The 24,111-nt window shown below is 33.5% G+C and overlaps 1 long non-coding RNA gene and 1 pseudogene across 1 annotated transcript; both read left to right on the plus strand.

Annotated features, from left to right (window-relative positions):
• LOC108473728 (glutathione S-transferase zeta class-like) overlaps window positions 1–22,858 on the plus strand; it is a 73,165-nt pseudogene extending 50,307 nt beyond the window's left edge.
• Window positions 7,924–10,361, plus strand: LOC128282351 (uncharacterized). The gene is made up of 3 exons (XR_008272605.1): window positions 7,924–8,100; window positions 9,010–9,051; window positions 10,072–10,361. It is a non-coding gene; the product is annotated as an uncharacterized LOC128282351 (long non-coding RNA).
• Window positions 22,859–24,111: the final 1,253 nt, after the last annotated feature.

Here is a 24,111-nt window from a genome sequence, read left to right on the forward strand (position 1 = left end):
GTAACATCATAAAACCATACATATATACATAAGCACAAATGGTCTAATGCCATACTCCACTTTTACGAGCCATTTTCGCATGGTCGTACACACATACATCACAAAAGTACTTAAAACGCAACAAAAGGGTAGTCCTATACATGCCATTTCAAAATCCAACCAAAATATGTGCCGAAAGGGACTTTGATAGTGTGGGAGACTTGACTTCCGAAATCCGAGTCCGATGGTGACGAGCCAAAATCTATAGACAGAGAAACAGAGAAACGGAGTAAGCAATTTATGCTTAGTAAGTTAGAGCAAGGGATTCCAGCACAACAAAAGCATAACATTCATATAGCTAATGGATAATTTCATATGCACAAATTCTCAATATCATACTTATTTCACATTCCAACCCCTATATTCATACATAAGGGTTCATCTTAGCCAAATGCCGAAAGCTCATTTCTCGATTGAGCGAATATTATTCGAAGGGAATAAACTATTCCAAAGCACATACGAACATACCTCGTTGCTGGAATTTTCAAGCGTATTAGCTGAAATTTTATAGCAGGTTCATTCATTCTTGAATCACGTATCTTCGGAGTTTAACCGAATATGGCTACACATTCAAATGCCTTCGGGACATAGCCCGGTTATAGTAACTCGCACGAATGCCTTCGGGACTCAACCCGGATTTAGTAGCTTGCTCGAAAGCCTTCGGATCTTAGTTCGGATTTAGTAACTCGCACGTATGCCGTCGGATCTTAGTCCGGATTTAGTCACTTAGCACAAAGCCTTCGGGACTTAGCCTGGATATCATTCGAATAACCATGTACATTTATCAATAAACCATAACACATTCACATTTCATTTTCATTAGCAAAATTCGACACAAGTCACTTATCACATTTGTAATTTCGGCTCAATAGCCACACACAAAGAGCATGATTTTAATTTGCTTTAAACATGATCTAATCAATTCAGAATTTAAGCTCTATTGCTCAAGAAATTACCTCGGACATGGTCGAACGATTTCGACGGCTATTCCACGACTTTTTCCTTCCCCTTATCGGATTTAGCTCCCCTTTGCTCTTGAGCTTAATTTAACAAATAAATTGGTTTTATCATGTGAGCATCGAAAGAGGAATTCAAGATACTTAGCTAATATATATACTCATTAGGCATCAAAGTCGCATATGTACGAAATCATGAATCGAACTCAACACATTAGTTAATATTCCTCTTAGCCGAATTTTCTAAGCCAAGAATAGGCATCAATATGCTTGCCTCTAACCGAATGCATGCACACCAATTTCCCTCATGTGGCGAATATACATGTCCAATTTGAGGCCAATTATACACTTAATACCACACAAAAACAGCATACATTTTACTACTAACGCATTACATATCGTAACTCATTGCACATCTCTCATTTACTTCATAATCGAGACATCATCACAAGCAAATATACACCTTGAAATAGCATATATGTCATACCAATACATCGTAATGCGAACATATATACATATATATATGCTAAAGCCAATTCTCAAGTGGCTTATATCCAAATATATACACATATCCAAAGCTTAAATCTTACTTACCATGCAACATGCATGAATCATACTTATGGATATAACATGGCGAATACCACAACACCATACCATTTCAATTTGGTTATAGTAAAACAAAGAACTTAGTATCTCATTCAAAAAATGCTAAAAGAAAATCTAAAATCCTCAATCCTCCATCACATGTATCATTATCAAGCTTGATATTTAGCATGCAATGGCATTAACACCATATTCACTTTGGCCGAATTTCATTCCCATGACATAACAAAGATTTGAACCATGGGCTAACAAGAACATCAAGCTAGCAACTAAAAACATGCATGAATCTCATGGCACAACCTCAAACATACCTTAATCTTGATCCAAGTATAGCCAACCTCTTCCTAATCCTCTTCCAAACCAAGTGTGAAGCAAAACTCCCTCCTTATCCTTAGTATTTTCGGCCAAAAAGAGAGTGAAAATGGATGAACAAAATTTTTTGTTTTCTTTCCTACCTACACGGCAATGGGGAGGGAGAAGCCTTCACACACACACATTTTTTTTTATTCCATACTCCTTATTTTATTTATTCCAACATAACCCACTTACCAAACATGTTTCATGACATGATTTTTGCCCATAATTCCTTGTCATGGCCGGCCACTAGCTATTGGGGGGGGAATTTGACATGCAAGTCCATTGTTTTGCATGCATGCTTTAATTAGTCATCACACATTTCCCCATCATACTTTCAAAGTTTACTACTAGGTCCTTTCTAGTGAAATTCACATTTATAACTCTAAATCAAAGCATAAAAAATGTCACACATGAGTTAACACACATTATAGGCAATAAAATAAATATTAAATTATTTTTATGCCTCGGTTTTGTGGTCCCAAAACCATATTTCGACTAGGGTCGTTTTAAGGCAGTCACACGCCTGCTCCCACGCAAGGGACAGTGCCTGTTGAACCTCAACCATCTGTGAGTAATCAAGATGATGGGGCTAAGCAAGCCTTCTTTACCATGATGATTAAGTGGGTTGCACAATATGCCCGAACAAACCCGGTTGCTCAACCATTTCTGAATTTAAATAATCCTCCTCCGGTGCCTATAATACCAGCAGCTACTGATCCCTTAAGGCTGAGTAAACCTCCTATTGATTTGATAAGGAAGCGCGGGGCCGAGGAATTTCGAGCCACAGCTATTGATGACGCTGAAAGGGCTGAGTTTTGGCTTGATAATACCATCCGCGTTTTCGATGAGCTGTCTTGCACACCTGATGAGTGTCTAAAGTGTGCAATATCCTTATACGAGATTCAGCCTACTATTGGTGGAGAACCCTGATTTCGATTGTCCCAAAAGAACGAATTACTTGGGACTTCTTTCAGACGGAGTTTCGTAAGAAGTATATTAGTCAACGGTTCATTGATCAAAAGCGCAAAGAATTTTTAGAGCTTAAACAAGGCCGGTTGACGGTATCCGAATATGAACGTGAGTTTGTAAGACTCAGTTGTTATGCTCGGGAGTGTGTAGCTGATGAAATTGCCATGTGTAAAAGATTTGAAGAGGGATTGAACGAAGATTTAAAGCTGCTGGTGGGTATTCTAGAAATAAAGAAATTCGTAACACTGGTTGAACGAGCTTGCAAGGCTGAAGAGCTTGGAAAGGAGAAAAAGAAAGCTGAATATGAAGCTAGGGACTTTCGTAAAAGATCGGCAGGTAAAAAATTTTTACGGCTGTAAAGAAGTTCAGAGATGATACTAACAGATCAAACACGACTACAGTAATTTCTATTAAGGAGCGACTATTAATAAACTCTCGAGCTACTTCGGTTGCTAGTGTTGGCAACAATCGGCAAGAAAAACCCGAATGTTCACAGTGTGGAAGACGACATGTAGGTGAATGTTGGGGTAAGTCTATTAACAGAGCCTGCTATAGATGCGGTTCGCGAGATCATTTCGTTCGAGATTGCACGGAACTTGATGAGAAAAATAAGGTGCAAAGTGTGAGATCGAGTGGTACAACGACGAGAGGTAGACCACCGAGAAATACAAGAGGCAGGGATGGTAGTCAGAGAGGGACTTTCGATACGGCTGTTTGATCTGAGACTCGTGCTCCTGCCAGAGCTTATGCCATCCGTGCACGAGAGGAGGCATCTTCCCCTGATGTTATCACTGGTACATTCACTCTCTATAGTACTAGTGTGCTTGCTTTAATTGATCCTGGTTCAACTCATTCTTATGTATGTGAAACATTAGCGTCCAGTAAGACTCTACTTGTTGAGTCTACTGAGTTCGTAATTCGAGTGTCGAATCCCTTGGGTCGATATGTGCTTGTCGACAAGGTGTGTAAGAAATGCCCCCTACTAATCTGAGGTTCCTGTTTTCCAGTCGATTTGATACTTTTACCATTTGATGAATTTGATGTTATTCTCGGTATAGGTTGGTTGACTGTACATGATGCAGTTGTAAATTGCAAAAGAAAGACCATTGATTTGAGATGTGCAAATAATGAGATAATCCGAGTTGAGTCTACTGACCTAAACGGATTGCCAGCAATAATATCCTCGATGTTGGCTCAGAAATATGTGAAAAAGGGGTGTGAAGCATATCTTGCGTACGTACTTGATAGCAAAGAGTCAGAAAAGAAACTTGAATCAGTGCCAGTGGTTTGTGAGTATTCAGATGTTTTTCCTGAGGAATTACCGGGATTACCACCCGTTCGAGAGGTAGAGTTGGGCATCGAACTTGTACCTGGGACTACACCAATTTCGATAGCCCCATACCGTATGGCACCAACGGAATTGAAAGAATTGAAAACTCAGTTGCAAGAGTTGATGGATAGAGGTTTCGCTCGACCAAGTTTCTCACCTTGGGGTGCACCAGTATTGTTTGTGAAAAAGAAAGACGGAACCATGAGAATGTGCATCGACTATCGTCAATTGAATAAAGTGACAATAAAGAACAAATATCCGTTACCGCGTATTGATGATTTATTTGATCAGCTGAAAGGACCCTCAGTGTTTTCAAAGATAGATTTGAGATCGGGTTATTATCAGTTGCGAGTCCGAGACTCAGATATACCTAAAACTGCTTTCAGAACGAGATACGGTCACTACGAGTTCTTAGTTATGCCGTTTGGGCTCACTAATGCCCCTGCGGTATTTATGGACTTGATGAATCGGATCTTCAGACAATATTTGGACCGGTTTGTAGTTGTGTTTATTGACGACATTTTGGTCTATTAGCGGGATGAAATCGAACATGCCGAGCACCTGAGATTAGTGTTGCAGATTTTATGGGATAAGCAATTTTATGCTAAGTTCAGTAAATGTGAGTTCTGGTTGAGAGAAGTTAGCTTTTTGGGACATGTGGTATCCGCATCGGGTATTCGAGTTGATCCGAGCAAAATTTTAGCCATACTCGATTGGAAGCCTTCAAGAAATGTTACTGAAGTTCGGAGCTTTTTGGGACTTGCTGGTTATTACAGACGGTTTGTAAAGGATTTCTCGATGATAGCCTCACCAATGACGAAACTACTTCAAAAAGATGTTAAGTTTGAATGGTCAGGAAAATGTCAGAAAAGTTTCGATCAATTGAAAACTTATTTGACTGAAGCTCCAGTGCTAGTGCAGCCCAAATTCGGTAAAGAGTTTGTCATATGCAGTGATGCATCCTTACTTGGGCTGGGTTGTGTATTGATTCAAGAAGGTTGAGTTGTAGCTTACGCGTCAAGGCAATTAAAGCCGCATGAGAAAAACTATCCGACCCATGATCTCGAATTAGCTGCCATCATATTCGTTTTAAAAATATAGCGACACTACTTGTTTGAAGAGAGGTGTCATGTATACTCGGATCACAAAAGCCTCAAATATTTGATTACTCAAAGAGATTTGAATCTGTGACAAAGATGTTGGCTTGAGTTGTTGAAAGATTATGAGCTTGTCATTGACTATCACCCGAGAAAGGCTAATGTGGTTGCCGATGCTTTAAGTCGCAAGTCACTGTTTACCTTACGAGCAATGAAAGTACATCTGTCCGTTTCATCTGATAATATGTTAGTAGCAGAATTGAAAGCCAAACCATTATGGACTCATCAAATACGTGAATCTCAGAAAGTCGACGATGAATTAGTTGCTAAAAGAGCTGAATGTGCTTCTAATGTGGAATCAGAGTTTCAGATAGACGACAACGATTGTTTGAGGTTCAGAAGTCGATTGTGTATTCCAAAAAATTCAGAACTTATTTCGATGATTTTGAGTGAGGCTCATAGTAGCCGAATGTCAATCCACCCGGGTAGTACGAAAATGTACAATGATCTGAAATGTCAATTTTGGTGGCCTGGTATGAAACGAGACATTTCTGACTTTGTTTCGAAGTGTTTGATATGTCAACAAGTGAAAGAGGAAGATCAAATGCCTTCAGGGTTACTTCAGCCGATCATGATACCCGAATGGAAATGGGATCGAGTTACGATGGATTTTGTATCTGGGTTGTCGTTATCGTCAAGCAGGAAAGATGCGATCTGGGTTGTTGTTGATAGACTGACAAAGTCGGCTCATTTTATTCCCGTACGTACGGATTATTCATTGGACAAGCTAGCTGAATTGTATGTTTCTCAGATTGTAAGGTTACACGGGGTACCTATATCTATTGTGTCAGATAGAGATCCGAGATTCACATCGCGATTTTGGAAGAAATTGCAAGAAGCTTTGGGTACCAAGTTGCACTTTAGCACCGCTTTTCATCCCCAGACTGATGGTCAATCTGAACGGATAATTCAGATACTCGAGGATATGTTGAGATGTTGTATCCTTAAGTTTAGTGGTTCATGGGAACGATATTTGCCTTTGATTGAATTCGCTTACAATAATAGTTTTCAATCAAGCATTAAGATGGCAGCTTACGAGGCTTTGTACAGTCGTAAATGCCGTACACCGTTGTTTTGGACCGAGCTTAATAAAAGTAAAATCTTCGGAGTTGATCTGATTAAAGATGCTGATTAGAAAGTAAAAGTAATCAGTGAAAGTCTGAAAATAGCTTCAGATCGTTAGAAATCATATGCGGATTTAAAACGAAAAGACATTGAATATCATAAAGTTTCACATTGGAAAAAGGTGCTCAGATTTGGCCGTAAAGGCAAATTGAGTCCGAGGTTCATCGGGCCGTATGAAATATCTGAACGAATTGGGCCAGTCACATATAAATTAATTTTACCCCCTGAACTTGAAAAGATTCACAATGTTTTTCATGTCTCGATGCATCGACGTTATAGATCCGATCCATCGCACATAATTAATCCATTTGAAATTAAGATTCAATCTGATTTGAACTATGAAGAAGAACCGATCCGTATCTTAGCTCAAGAAGTGAAAGAATTATGGAATAAGAAGATTTCCTCAGTAAAAGTATTATGGGTCAAACATGGAGTAGAAGAGGCTACTTGGGAGCTCGAAGACTCTATAAAAGAACGTTATCCGAATTTATTTGCTGGTAAGACTTTCGATGACAAAAATTTTTAAGTGGGGGAGAGTTGTGACAACCCTAATTTGACCCTAGTCGGAATGTGGTTTCAGGACCACAAAACCGAGTCATAAAAATTTATTTTTTATTTAATTGCATATATTTTATATGCTTAATGACTGAATTAATATGTTTGAAAATTTGGTATTTTAATTTTGTCTTTTGGATGTAAAATTAGCTAAAAAAGACTTGTTTGAGAACTTTAAAAATGTGGTAGGTAAATGTCCAAGGGATTAATTTGTTAAATTACTAAAAGGGTGGATTTGCATGTCTATTTTACCTTTTTAAATTATGGGTACGGTAATGGGGTTGGCATACAATAATTATATGCTTTTTATAATAATAGATTATATAATTGAAATGTAACGCCCCAATTTTCAGGAATCCTGTGAATGTTGGCATAGGTTTAATTATGTTAGTGGGCCTCTAGAAAGCCCAAGCTTAAGATAGAACCCGGTAATTTTAGTTAATTTTTGTTCCATAAGAAAAAGGGGGTGAAATTATGAAATAGGACCTATGTGAAAATGTTTGAAAATGCTATAGGCTAAATTGAAGTGACCAAATAAATAGGAGTGCAAAATAGGAGGATTTGCATGACAAACCTCCCATTTTATATGAAGTGGCGAGCCATCATGTTGTTATAGACAAAATGTACACTTGATATCCATAATTTATGGTACAAATTGATACAAATTGATAATAGGTTAGGTAAATGTTCCTTGATAATAGGTTAGGTAAATGTTTCATGATAATGGGTTAGGTAAATGTTTCATGATAATAGGTTAGGTAAATGTTTCATGATAATGGGTTAGGTAAATGTTTCATGATAATGGGTTAGGTAAATATTTCATGATAAGAATTTCATGTCTTTTGTATTAAAGAATTAAATGGATGAAATATGAAGTTTTATTAAAAGAAAAAGGGGTGAAAAGAACAAAGTTTTGTCCATCTTTGTTCATCATAGCTGAAAGTTAGAGAAGAGAAAGGAGAGGAGAAAGCTCTTGAGTATTCGGTCATTAAGAGGAGGAAAATTGAAGGTAAGTTCTTGGTACCTTGCTTCTATTTTGAGGTTCACGAGTTCTTCTTGATTCTACCTTAACTCTTGAAGTATATTTTGATTTTTAGTTGTGTTGTGAGCATTTGGTCATGAATTAAAATGAAGGAAATGGTTGTTTCATGTCTTTTGATGAAAAATGGAAGATAGGTGAAGTTGAGCCAAACAAATGAGCATGCATGTGCCTTAGATGTTAAAGGGAAAAATCAGCTAACATGTTGTGCTTTAAAATGATGAAATGGAGATTATACTTAAGTAAAGTCATAGATATGTGATGATTGGTTGGTGATATACATGTTTAAATAACAAGCATGCAAGATATATGAAGGAGTGATTTGGTAATAAATCTGCTTGGGACAGCAGCAGTAACGTGACTTTGGAAAATCACCATAAATTTTGGGAGATGAATTAGAAGCTGAATAAATTATGTAATTAAAGCTTATTGAGTATAGTTTCTAATGAAATAAACAAGAACATATTTTGAATTCTGTACAATGAAAAATTTGATTCGTAATGAAGAGTGGTCAGATTAGTCAAACAGTGAAACATGGGAAACTTTGAGAAAAATCTGGTATTGATTGGCTAAACCAAAAATTCTGAAAATTTTATGGATAGAAGATATATGAGTCTATTTTCAAGGAAAATTAACGGAACTTGATTTGGAGTTTCGTAGCTCCAGTTATAAATGATTTAGTGACTGTTGCTCAGGAAGACAGCTTGCAGTGAAATTATGATTATGTGGTAAACATTGACAAAAATTTGTTAATGAGTTGCTTATTGTTTTCTTATAAGCTTACTATGATCTGTAGGTATGGTTGACCGAATATTGTAAGGGTTAATACGTAGTTCGTATTTGAATAGTTAGATTAATGTGTTAGTAATCCAATTGTAGGCAGTTCGTGTGTGGATCTCGTCAGCATATCGTCGCAAACAGGTGTGTAACTAACACCCTCTTTCTTAGTCTGGATCGGCAAAAGTCGAAAAGCCGAAATGTCGAAAACCGGTATTTTGTAGATTTGTGAGTGTGCGAATGCTCGTAAGGTAAATCGATTAATGTTTTTGGTAAGCTGCAAAATTTGGACTGCAAAGTGCATGATTTCTGTGCCCTCGATATTTTTGGGCTTAATTGGTCAAAATTGGAATGATGGGCCAACGGGCCCAATTCGGTAAGAACCCTCGGTACGTGATTCTGTTAGTACATGAAAAGTAGGAATATGTATGAAAAACCCTAAAATAGATAAATTACTGAAATACCTTTAAAAATGGAAAATTTACAGTTTTACCCCTAGGAGATAAATTATCGAAATACCCCTAGGGTTAAATTGACTTAAATGCATGTTTGACTGTTGTTATTTACTGCATGCCATGTTGTTATTATCTGATGCATGGGATTGGGATATTGACGGAGGAAGTACTGAAAGTGGCTTGTCCACATACTGGAGGCTTTGCCTCAATTTACTGTTAACTGAGCAGCAAGGCTGCAATTGTGGAGTGTTGGGCTGGGTGGGTTGAGCTATTCCCCACATGGAGTGTATGGCTGGTACGGGTGGAGTGTAGTGGTTGGTGGGTTGAGTAGTCTCCCCAAATGGGCTTGCATATGTTTACTGATGTTGCATGTATTTTGAAATGGGCCTATGGGCCATACTGTTATCTGAATAAGGGGCTAAGGCCCAGTTTATTGTAATCTGAAAAGGGCTCTGGCCCAGTACCACTGTTACCCAAATGGGCTTGCATATGTTTACTGATGTTGCATGTATTTTGAAATGGGCCTATGGGCCATCATTATCTGAATAAGGGCTAAGGCCCGGTTTATTGTAATCTGAAAGGGCTCGCCCAGCACCACTATTACCCGAATGGGCTTAGGCCCAATAGGCTTGAGTGACTTGGGCTTTGAATGGGTTTTCCTTACACACTGAGTTTCCCCAAACTCACCCTTTTATTTTCATCCACGCAGGAAATCCCCAACCATAGTGGGCTTGGAGCTGTGAGGGAATTCGGAGTGGCCACCCGTTCTGAAAGTTTGATTTTCTTCTGGTGAACTGGACATCCTTTTAATTACGTTTGAGGTTTTGGGCTTTTAAATATAATAAGGCCGCTTAATTATTTTTGATGGTTTTAATATGTATTACTAAGATAGGTAATACTTATTTTAACTGTTGAAATTGGATAGCTTTAGGGCGCGTTTTCAAAAACAACAATTGATTTCAAAATAACACGACAACAAGCAAAGCTTCCGCAATGAAAGTATTTTCCAAAATTAATCACTTTTCCTAAAAATGACTTAATCAAATCGGTTTCCTAGAAATATCCATGACGTTAAGGTGTGGCAATGGCGGTATGCATGTCTAGGATTGGATCCGAAGGGAGCTTGGTACTTAAGCAGTCCGATGGACTCACCACCACTTTTCCGGTTTCCTACCTGGTGCACAGCTTCCTTTCACTTTAACCCTTAATGAATTAATCTTTTGAACATCAAGTACGATTTTCTGGACTTAGAATGGAAATTTTTTTTTTTTACGTTTTGATGTGGCATGCCGGATCCGGCCATAACTTCTGGGCCGGGTTTGGGGTGCTACATGAAATATGTTATAATATAAAATAAGTTATAATATATTAAGTGGGGGGGTGATAAAAACAAGGAAATAGAATGTTTCTCTTCCATCCTCATTGCCAAAAACATAAGGGAAAGAAGAAGGAAAATGTCAAGGGCATTCGGCCATCTTAAGGGTTAATTAAGGTCGGATTTTATGTTATTTTTATTAAATTTTATGAAAATTGAGTTAGAAATCAAGCTCTTATTATAACCCATATGTGAATTTTTTTTGAATTGGTGACAAAATGTGCATTCGGTTATAATGGATAAATGCTAAGAAGATAGTGTTTTTATGTTTTGGATAGAAATATTAGAAAGGTGAAAATGAGCTAGCTAAATAGATATTGGTGAACTTAAATGATGGTATGAACAAATGTGGAGCTTTTGATAGTTTTTAGAAGTATTCGGTCAAGGTGGTTATGTGTTGAAACTTTGTGTTAAATGACAAAGTGATGTGCAATTGTTATTTTGGTAGTGATAATGCCGAAAGTGAAATGATTGTTAAGGAATTATGGTTTAAATGTTTAGTGAAGATGATATTCGGCTTGTTAGTATGTGAATAAATTATTTAAAGTATAAACTTTATATGTATGCTAAAAATTTATATGCATTCGGCCTTGAGACATTAGATAAACTTTAGTTGAAGATTCAATGTCTTGAACAACGATGGTTATAAGATGAAATGGAAATTATTAAATTTATATATATATATATATGTGAGTAATTAGCAAAGAGTGGTTACCGTATGTACATATATATAAATATAGGTGTTTTATTGAAATATTGATTGGGTTATGGATAGTAATGTGGTATTAGGTGAACAATAGCCAAATGGCTTAAAAGCCTCAGGTGAAAAAAATCAAATTTTAGCCATGTGATTCTCGTGATATGAAATCATTAATATTATGGGATATAACTAACTAGCAATGTAATTAAATTAGTTAATTTATTTATTATAGCTCAAGAACCCAAAGGAGGGGAATCAAGCAAGGGCAAAGCAAAGAATATCGAGTAGCCGATTGCAACCGTTTCATCTAAAACGATGTAAGTCTATAAGCAATTAAACTTGGTTATTTTATACATAATTGGTGTATGCATATCGTGAAAGAATTACTCTTGTTTATGTATTCTTTTGATTGAAAGGCATGTGACCGATTATACTTAGATAATTGAATAAATCACTTGTTTAAACGAAATGATTTTGGCACTATGTGTGCGAATTTGAATGGCACTATGTGTGTGAATTTGTATGGCACTATGTGTGCGGATTTGTATGGAACTATGTGTGCAGGTTAACATGGTACTATGGATATGAATTTCCTTGCTTGAGCACTACGTGCGCGAAATTGGTTGTTGATAAAATAAATGTAGGAACTGAATGGAGGGCAAAACTATTGTCCGAATAGGAAATTGGGGACATGAAAATTTAAACATAGGTACATGAATACATCTATTTCATCGTTGTTAAATATTACAGGGAGGAATTAAGGTATTCGGTTATATGATACCTTGAGTTAACAATAAGACTTGACTAGTAGTTGAATTGATAATTTCGATAATCTAATAACCTTTCTAGATTCTAGATCGACATATTCAGCTAATTGTTTGTATTATATGGCTTATGACTTACTGAGTTGAAAACTCATTTGGTGTGTTCACTTGTCTCTTATTTAGATTTCTTTTTGATCCGCTCCATACTCGGGACCATTTTCGAAGTCATCACACTTGCCATTAACGTTTTGGTACCCCTTCTTAGTTAATCCTAAGTTAACATTATGGCATGTATAGGATAATATTTTGGGAGACTTTGTTGTTTTGATAGCATTGTACATAAAGGCCATGAGAAAATGGCTTAACTTACATGCTTAAATTCGATTTTGTTGGATTATGATTAAGCTCTTTGTGGTTAATTGGCAATGTGTTATGGTGGAGTGGTATATATATATATTTTTATGAGTATCAAATTTGTTTAATGTCTTAAATGTATGAAGTGGATTGATTCGATTTTTGCTTTGCATATTGAATGGATTATTTGAATTTTGATTGTTGTATAGGTTAATGAGTTATATGTGATATGGCATTGAAAGTAGTTTAGTTATAACCGAACATGTGTATGTTTATTTTAACATGTTCACGGCTTGATATGGGTAATTCATGTTTTTGAATACATATATATAGATATTGACTTATAAAGTTTATATGTTTTAATATTATACTAGATTGTGTCAAAGTTACAATTGGCCATGTGATATTAATAATAGTTTGATTTAAAAGTTAGTCCAAGTGTGTGCATGTATTAATGTTAAAACAAAAAAAAAAATGATATTTAGTTCAAGTAATACCTTGTAACCCCAATCTGGCGACTGATACGGGTTAGAGGTGTTACAATATATGCTCCACTGCTAATAGTTAGCCTTCATACTAAACCTTTTATTTCATGGGATTTGCATTATACTTTGAGGAAAAGAAGGAAAAGAAAGACTTTTTTGAAGAATCGAGAAGAAAATGGGTGAAAAAGTTGAGTAAGGGTTTCGGCTTACCAATTCGTTGGGAAAGAGGAGTGCGACGGTGACGCAGCAGATGGTCGAGTCGATGGCAATACAGCAGATGGTCGGGTCCGGCGATGGAGAGATGGGTTGGGGATCGATTTGTTGAAAATTTAGGGTTAGGGGGAAAATTTTAGGGGGAAAACACTTAAGGTTTTTCGGGTGTAATTTTGGGGAAAAACAGGTGGAAAAAAAATGACACCGTTTAGTTAGCAAATTGAATACGGTTTGCGGCGTTTCAACAAAGCGCCACTAAAAACAAAGTAAACGGCGACGTTTTACTCACGAATTACACATATTTGTGGCGTTTTTGAAACAAACGCCGGTAACACATAGCTTATTGCGGCGTTTTGGAACAACCGCCACTAACAACAGTGATAAAACGTCGTTTCAAGGATTTGTAATACAAATTTTCGGCGTTTTATGAAAGCGCCACTAAATAAAAATGATAAAACGTCGCCGTTTTGCTAACCACTTATCAGATTTTGCGGCATTTTCGGTAAACGCCACTAATAACAAGAGCAACACACCACCATTTTATGAAAACATAACACATATTTGCGGCGTTTTCTATTAAAACGTCGGTAATAAGTACCCTATTGCGGCGCTTTATAAAAACCACCACTAAAGCCTTAAAAATTAGATTTATTTAATATATAATTTAAAAATAATATAAATTAAAAACAATCAACTATATACCTAAAAAATTTAAAATTATTTTAAATAATAGTATTTTAATTTTTTCCTTTTAAATAAATAATTTTTAAAATTTAACTATTATTTAAAATAGTTAGATAAAATTTGAAATATTGAAAATTATTTAAAATTTGAAATCTTGAAAATTATTCTAAATTTGAAATCTTTAAATTTTGAAATTATTTAATATATAAATTAAAAAACCAATCATATACCCAAAAAAAACTTTAAAATTATTTTAAACAATAGTATTTCAAATTTTTCACACTATAATTACCTTAAACCCCTAACCCCTATCTCTTTAACCCTATAACCCCTAACCCCTAAACACCTATCCATTTAAGCCCTAAACTCATAACTCATAACCCCTAACCCCATTACCCCTATCCCATGCATACCTTTTAAACCCCAAACCATAAACCCCTAAACCATGAAACCTTAAACCATGATTAACCACTAACCCCTAAACCTTAAACCCCAACCCTTAAACCATAAACCAAAGTCCCTAAACCTTAAAACATTAACTCAAAAACCATAAACCCCTCTCCCATGTCCCCTTAACCATTAACTAAACCCTTTAACCCCTAACTCCTATCCCTTTAACCATTAAACCCATAATCCATAACCCTTAACCTTTACCCACTAATCCCTAAACTTTAAACCACAACCCCTAAACCCATAATCCCTAAACACATATATAATCTCTAAACCTTAATTAAAATATTAGCTCATAAACCATAAACCCTAAACTATAATGATAATTAATTCAATATTTTAAAATTAATATTATGTCTTTTACGATCATATAAGAATTTCTTTAATATATATTTTGACAAACAATCAGTCATATACTCAAAAAGCTTTAAAATTATTTTAAATAATAGTATTTTAATTTTTCATTTTAACATTTAATTTTTATTTTTTATTTTCAAATTTTTCTAAATGTCATTATTTATTTCTAAAGAATTTAAATATTCAATTGAAAATAAATTGTATTTTAATCAATATAAATATAAATAAACCATTTAAATAATAAATATATAGATAAAATACTTTTTGTGGCGTTTTTATAAGAAACGCCACTAATACTAGACCTATAGCGGGTTTTTATAAAAACGCCGCTAATGTCACTAAGGTTTAAAATAAAACGACAGCGTCTTGTTGATATTTTTTGCGGTATTTTTAGAAACGCCACTAATGGTCAACCTATAGCGGCGTTTGTTAAAAAACGCCGCTAATACTCAACCTTTAGTGGCATTTTTTAGAAACACCGCTAATAAAACTAAGGGCCAAAACGAAACGACTGCGTCTTGCTGAAATTATTAGCGGCATTTTTTGTAAAATCGCCGCTAATACTCAACCTTTAGTGGCGTTTTTTTAGAAATGCCGCTAATAAAACTAAGGGTCGAAACGAAACGACTACGTCTTGCTGAAATTATTAATGGCGTTTTTTGTAAAAGCGCCGCTAATACTCAACCTTTAGTGGCGTTTTTTAGAAACGCCGCTAATGAAACTAAGGGTCGAAACGAAACGACTGCGTCTTGCTGAAATTATTAGCGGCGTTTTTTGCAAAAGTGCCGCTAATGCTCGATCTATAGCGGCACTTTTGAAAAAACGCCGCTAATGTCTTATCTATAGTGGCGTTTGTGTAGAAACGCCGCTAATGCTGAACTCTAGCGGATTTTTTTGTACAAACGTCGCTAAAAACCTGTTTTGCTGTAGTGGTACTTTGTGTGAGATGGATCTTTGTCATTTCCGACTTAACCTAACGACCTTCTCTGCTATTCTTGTACCATGAATCGCTTCAAGTATGGTCTTGAATAATCATGAATCAAACATATAACCAAAAATAACTTTCTTACTTTCAATAGGAAAGTAAATTTCTCTCTTTCTATAGAAATAGGTAGAATTGTTATCCCTGGAAAATAGAATTGATACTTAGAAATAAATTCTGACTATTTTTTAGCAAAATAGTAATATTGAAAACTTACATGTGAATCGATCTATCAATGTCATCTATTTATAGAGAGACACCTAAGAATACTGGTTGAATTAGTAGAATAAAATAATACTTATCTAGTAGAAAAACAAGTCCCCTAGTTCTACTAGGAGAGAGGGGCGGCTAACCCTAGTGGGTCTAATTGCATGTGCTTCTTGAACTTTTAATCTAACACATTATAATTTATTCCAACCCAATACATATTTTTCTATCGCAAAATAAATATTATTCATTAAATTAATTTAAATTAATTAATTTGTTAATTAGATAATTTTCTCAACTAAATTCTAATTCCGTTAAAGTCATGACAACTTTACCGTAAAAGAACCGTGAGAAAATATATTTAATTTTCATATTTAACTAATTCACAATGACTAATTAATTTAATTTCATTTTTGAACTTCAGTTATTTACTTAAATAATAATTCGAAAAACTTAAATTAATTCTTAGGTCATTTCATATCAAGTGAGAAACCACATTCATTTCTAAATGTAACTAATTTCTCTAATTTTATCATTTCTATCTGTTTTAGTTCATTTGATTTTATTTTCAATGAGCTACTAGAGGGAACGATTGGACATATGCAATTAAGGATCAAATGATTTATAATTAAGTTCCAACTTTTCACCTATTAATATAAACTAATTTAGTTACAAAGTCATTCCACTATAGTATTATGACTGAGCTCTTCTTCATTACATACCATTACGGAAGCTATTTGATCAGTACTTGTCCAATGCCTTTGTCATAAGTATGTTACCCTCATAGGATATCTTTAATATCTTTGAGATAATTCTATTTTCCAAATATGATCCTATTTTATGTCATAGTAGCTATTATATCTTTCTTTATGAAAAATCAATTACTATCGAATAGTAATTAAACCATTCATTATAAGGACAAACGACCCGTCACTATGTTTACTTTTCATCTATCATGTAATGTCAATGAGAGGATATCATTTACCGATTTCTTGGGTTATGAATTCCACTATTGTGGATAGTGCTATAGACTATAGAAGTTGTATACCCAACGTACCAACTTTTGATTCCTTATCTTTTTGAACTTTGGATTTTACGTACATCAAAGTATACGAGTCATACATACATATCCACCATCCATTTTAAGATTAAGGTATGTCACACTATGAATGTCACTACATGGGTCCTGTCCGATGTATTGTTAGTCCAGTAAATCACATTTATGTCTCTATCTTTTTGGAGTCATTCTCTCCGATGCTAAAGACAAAACAACTCTCCAATTAGACTTGATAGACGACATATTAGTCTTTCAATCAGTTTACTCATTTTTGATTAGACTAAGGACATGTTTAGTTTCATCTATTAATATAAGTTTTCTTTCCATATTATGATCTGAACACATAATATCGTTTAGTAGTAGTTAAACATTAGATAACTAGTGAGCTAATATTTACTTCTATTTTGCTTTGAATGCAAAAACGTGCGAAAATCATTGAGGACAATATAAAAAGGGTATTAATGTAATTCATGGATAATTTTATTAAACTAATTTGTTTGAAAAAAATACAAGTACAAAAACGAATATACTACACTTAGGATACGAGACCAACATACACACCATATGATAATTTTCTTCAATTAAGAAATCTTCAAGTTGGTCCACATGAAATTTTTTCCTAAAGATCTCCATTTACAAATTCACATCGCTTTGGCGTAAGTCTAAATCATAATAAGCCACCAATGTCATAATAATTCTTAAAGATTCTTAACTATTGTTGAGAAAGGCTTTTTATTGCCAGACTCATCACTATTTATCATTTGTGAAAATGAAACTAGAACTTTATTGATTCCAATACCAAAATATGAATCTTGCAAATAAACCACATAATCATCATGAATAGTCTATTTTCTTTGAACCATTTGTACTTTATTTCATCAAACCTTTTTGAGTTATTTTCTTTTATGGGTGTTTCATCATTTAAATGTTGTTCATTATTATTAGGAAGCTTATAAATTACTGGAACAACATTTATGATAGTGGTAGATAAATGAAAACTTATACGTATAAAAATAAACTTTAATTTCTTGTATATCCACAACTTATTTTGAAGCACTTTTTCTAACTTCTCATTCTTATAGAATCTTGCAAATGCACTTGAATTTTGTCCTAATTTAGTGTATTTCCCATAATATTCATCACATCTACTTTATCTTACTATTTTCAATTTTCTATCTAATTGCCTTCAAACCTCATTAATGTATACCTTTAGGGCATCTACTACTTGAGATTTTTCATTAAGTAAATAGATGTAATAATATCATGAAAAGCAAAAAATAAAAGTGATAAAAAGAAAAAGTGATAAAATATTTTTTGAATTAAAAGGTAAAACTTCAAAAAGGTCGACATATAATTTGTGCACTATTTCAAGAAGTTGGGTACTTCTTGTGTCGACTTTTTAGTATGTTTAGTTTGCTTTCCCTTAATACAATCCACATATACACTAAGATCAATAAAATATTGATTCGGTAGAATCTCATTTGGACTAATCTTTCTAATCTTTCTTTGGATACTTGACTTGAACGTTTATGCCACAAGTAAGAAGAATTTTCATTTAGCATATTATGTTTAATTCCAACATTGTTATAATTAGCAAATAAGGATTTGTAAAAAAAATGATCAAGTTTTGATTTATATAAACCATCAATAAGGTTTTTAGAACCAATAACGTACTATTCTTAAATAAACTGGAACAACCATGTTCGAACTTAACATTAAACCTAGAAACATCAAAATCTGAAAAACAAATAAGGTTCCTAGAAACTGAAGTTACATAAAAGTCTAAAATAAGTTTAAGTGATAGCTAGTATCCAAGACCAAATGATAAGTCCCTATATCTTCAATCAAAGTCTTCATACGGTTCTTCATATATAGAAAATTCTCATTTGGGTTAGAGGTTTGAATCATAATGAATCCTTGCATCATGTTGAATACATGAGTAGTAGCACTAAAATCAAATCACCAAGTATTATTAGGAAATTCAATTAAGTTTGTTTTGAAACATATGAAAGCATAAAAATTACCTTTCTTTTAAAACTAAGCTTTGCTTTTCTTTTTTTTTTTTTTGGGGGGGGGAGGGGGCAATCATTTTTATAGTGTCCTATTTTCTTACAAAAGTGATATGCATCTGCCATTCATTCCTTTTTCTCGCCATCAAAGACATTAGTATGTGTGTTTTTCTTTTGCTTAAGTTTGTTGGCTTTCGCCTTAAGTCCTTTGTTAGGTCATTGACTATAAGATTGATGGAATAACTTCCTTGAATATTTAATCCTACTTCCTCTTGAACGAGCTTACTAAAAATTCATTAGCATCCCACCTATTTTTAATAATGTTATAATTAATTTGAAATGGATCATAATTCAAAAGTAGTAAGTTCAATTAAATTGCACTAAAAAAAAGTCATCAACCATCATCCTAAGGTCTTTAGCTTTGTTGTAATATTAGTTATCTTAATGATATGTCAACCTATCAAACTTCATGGTCATAAGTTGTTCTATTGAAATACCAATGAGTTACTTGTTCGCAGAACGAAAACATTTTCCACAAATATAAAATATTCTATAGCACTTTTACTTTGTCTAATTTTGGCCTGAATATTGTTTGCAATAGTCATTCAAAAAAAGAAAAGAAAAGAAAAGAAGAAGCTCAATTTGTTAGATCGTTCACATTATTTATGGTACAACTTCTCTTCCTCATTGTTTATGTTAGTAATAGCAGCAAATTTATCTTTTAATAGTAATAAGTCAAGATTCAAAACATCTAAATGGAACTTAACTTGTTCACTTAATTCATTTAAAGAAGTTTGACCCATTAAATAAGGCAATAAATAAGGCATGTGAATGAAGCGATATGACTTCAAAATAATAGGTAAATGCAAAACAATGCATAATTGTTCAAAACATTAAATTTACTTTATGAATCCACGTAAGCAAACAACTTAAAGCATATCTTAATTCTCCCTTTGAGTAAATGCTATAGTATACTATCATAAATGAATGCTAGTAACTTTAATAGACAAAAAATAACATCAAATTAATATATACATTGTTTTGGACACAAAAAGTATATATCTAGCAAAGATATTAATTTGTCACTATAGTTTTCACTATTTCTAGAGTAAAATATTCATTTTGGGTAAATTCAAGTTCTAATAGTAAAAGTTAATTATTCATTTTTCCATTATAAGCATTTCATTAATTTCATGGATATTGATAATTAGACATGCATAATTTAATTGACATCTACTGAAACTTTCTAATTTAGCCACTTTAATGACTAGTAAATTATATACTTTATAGAGAATCAAATTAAACAATTTCAGTTTTAGAAGAAAAGAGCTTTAATACTTATTTGTGTAAAAATACTTAAAATCTATCTGAATTTTATAGTAAAGTTTAAAATCTAATTTACAAACTATTAAACTAAATATAATTAGTGCTATAAATAAATAACAGTTGCATACTAAAGCAATAAAATCCGAGTATCCTTTACTCCTTCAGAAGCATGGTAGCATAATGGAAATTTATCCATAACCTCGCATTGAAAATCTCATCCATCAAATTATCAAAGCAAAAGGCACATTCTCATTCTCTTTCTCTCTCCCAATAAAAAACAAAAACTTTATACTTTCAATGTTGTAACTTCAAAGAATTAAGAGAGGATTTTATTCATAAAACACTCGACCTTAAATCAAGGATACATAATACTATATAATATCAATTCATGCATTAAACCTTTTAAAGCTATATTTACCCATGCTCATGGTCCATGAATTTATAGTACAAAATGCAAAATATTAAAATACATATTTAACTTAAATTGTAAAATCTTAAAAAACAACATTAACATAAATACTTAAAACTAAAAAATTAATATAGATCAAAATTAGAGATTCTAACCTATAATGGTTTTACATGAAGATTAGGAGTTCATTTAAAACAATAAAAAGTACAATAAAACCATATCAATCAATGAAAAATCATTTAGTCTTCAACCTGGATCGATACCACATGTAAAACTTTATGATTTTGATATTTTGCAAACCAAAAACTTAATATCTCATAAATAATAATTATAGGATCTTTAGAATTATATTATTTTAACAAAATATAAGATTTACTTGGTGTGAAATTGGTGTCGGTCATTGGATTTAATGAAAAATACCATGATAATTTGATTTCTTCCTCTTAACTTTGTCCCTTAATTACACAAACCTTAAATAATGGAGTCTAGATTTTTTATATTTTCTTTTATGTAACTCTAATAAGTCAATGGAGGATCAATTTATAATGATCAACATTTGATTGGTATGTCTATCAAACAACTGAATGAACGGATAAGGTTTAACTCCTACCAAAGCATAATATTTAATCTCTTTAAATTGAATCACTTAATTTTAAACTTAATTGTACCTATAAAATTAGGCTAAAATCTTAAAAATTAATGCACAAATGTGTATGTGTTCAGAGTTTTAAAAGGCTTGTATCTTTGTTGCATATTGTAGATTAAAGGATTTTTGGCATCACTTTGAATGAATGTGGTTTGATTGTTTTGTTAGGTTGAGACAACCAAGTGTAAGGAAAGGGGAGGGGGGTTGAGGATATGAACACTAAAAAAGTCTCTTTGCTTACAAAGTTTGCAATTGAAGATCTGGCAAAAACTGTTATACTTTCATGCAGCAATATGTGATTAGGAAAATGTAAGTAAGGCATCATCTAGTGTTAAATATGTGATCCAAATTCATTTTAAAAAAAAATAGTGGCAAAATAGGGGGATTTGTGAGGGCGAAGGCTGCAGCCCATCATAGATCCCCATTAAGCAAGATACTGGGGTTATAATCGGGGTGTGACCTCTGTGGTACGGTACAGGTTGTACAAGTGAAACCCAAATAGAAGTATACTTTCTCAGTTTAATATTTTTTTGAATAAGGTGTTTCGACCTTACTGTATTGCTTCTATTAACAGTTGATTAGAATAAGGTTTTTGTAACCTATAAATAGACGTGGTCTATACTCTTCTTGAATTATTCGAATTCAACATAGTGAATTATCTTCTCCTTTGGCCGTGATTTTTTCCCGAAAGGGTTTCCACGTAAAAAATTGTGTGTTCTTTATTTTTATTTTTCTTTTCTTTCCGATACATTGTCATTATCGACGTTCTATTTTTCACATCTAATTTCCATTCAACCCCTGAACTATATATGCCTTTGCATTTCGGATGAAATGAATTAGCAATAGATTTAAATTTTGTTTGACATTAGCTAATATCATTAACCCTTTAGAAGTTCACTTCTAATGTACCATAGAATAAGAAATATCTAGAACTATTTATTTAGAAATATTTTGAATATATACATAAATATGACTGGTTGACTTTATTTGCAGGCAGATTTGTTTCTAGCACCACAGCTTCATATTGGGATTAATCTATTCAATGTTGACCTGGTAATTTGTTTTTTCAATTAACTACTATTTTCTCCATCTAATTGATATTTGTTCACTTTTAACTTATTTGAAGTTTCCATTCTTCTCCGCACACGCAAAATTTATGCATCTCTGGCTTTTCTATTTGCTCTTAGGTTTCAAAATTTTTTGTGAGTTGGAGAAATATTGCTTCACATTTAAAATCTTTGGCATTTTATGCTAGAATTCCATTACTGATAAAAGTTTTCCATGGTTTGAACTTTTGAAGTCGATATCTCTTTTATGCTTTAGCTCCAATAGTTTTTCTTGCTAACATGACTTCTCTTTTTTCTATTATTTTGTAGGCAAAATTCCAACTTTTATCTAGAGTAAAGGAGGCATATAATGAGCTACCAGAATTCCAAAATGGCATGCCAGAGAATCAGCCGGATGCTCCTTCAACATAAGGCACTCATTATGATGGTGGATGGGACATATCTACTGTTGAATGGTCCATTTGTTTGGTGGCTCGAAATCTTGAACAAGGGCTCTTTGTTGTTCCTTCCAAATATTATCAATGATAATAAGGATTATGTAGTCCGGAACTAGAAGTTAAAGACATACTATATATATATATATCCGAATTTGGTGGTTTTCTCGATCTCCATATTCACGTCTTTGTTTGCAGAAATAATATTAGGTTAGTTCGAAAGTCTCACATAATTGGAAAGACAGATAATTTAATGTGCATTTGGAACTACTTATGTTGAAAGAAAATAGAATAATGAATTCTAGACATCATGCTTAAAAATATTGAAGAGAGTTCATCATTGGTTTACAATTTATTATGAATCTATATACCTCCTATGAGACAACAATGAAAGCTTCAAACTTCACTTATAATCTAACCATGTAAAACAATACATAGCATTTTTTTCAAATAATATTTCATCACAAGAATTCGTATGCTACTTACTTTGCAATTATTGAATAATTTTGCTAAATAGTCGCAAAGATTCGATTTTAAAAAAAATTAACGTAATTTACTAAAAATAGAAAATATTGTAAAGCCCCACTTAAATTAAGCATTGCCCTCCATGTTTAAAAGCATAAAGAAAAGAGAAACTTTCTCTATTTAGGCTTGAATCTACAACTAAGGGCAGTCGCCTCTCCACAATCAAATCAAACAATCTTTATGGTGAGCCTACAAAGACACAAAAATCCTAAAGTAACAAAATAATTATTACAAAATCCAAAAATAAAAATAAAATTGAGTTCAAGCCCCTCAAAATTAAAATTTGTAAACTTTTATGTTAGTTGAGATTGTTGGGTGCTCAATATTCTTTCACTCATGCTTTCATCAACTCCCTTGGCCACTCATCTAGTGCATTTTCATAGTTGAAACTTTCTTCCTCCTCAGATTAGGACAAATTTGCTAAATCTTCCATCCTCTCCTCTTCATTATCATGAAGATCATAAATATGGCTTTTGCCGTTCTCTGTCAGCTAAATCTGATGCTTTTCACGATGTCCTTTGGTTAATTATATCTGTAGGTGTTCTAATTGCCTTTGGTCTTGTGATTCCATGTTAAATCTTAGCTGCATGTTGGCATCCACCAATTTCTCTTTTACTTGGACCATACTACTCATGGTTTCTCACACTGCAACGAGATTAAGCTATCATTAGAACTTGCCGACAGTTTAATCATGGAATTGATGAT

This window comes from Gossypium arboreum, chromosome 10 (genome assembly GCF_025698485.1).
Source record: "Gossypium arboreum isolate Shixiya-1 chromosome 10, ASM2569848v2, whole genome shotgun sequence".
NCBI lineage: Eukaryota > Viridiplantae > Streptophyta > Magnoliopsida > Malvales > Malvaceae > Gossypium > Gossypium arboreum.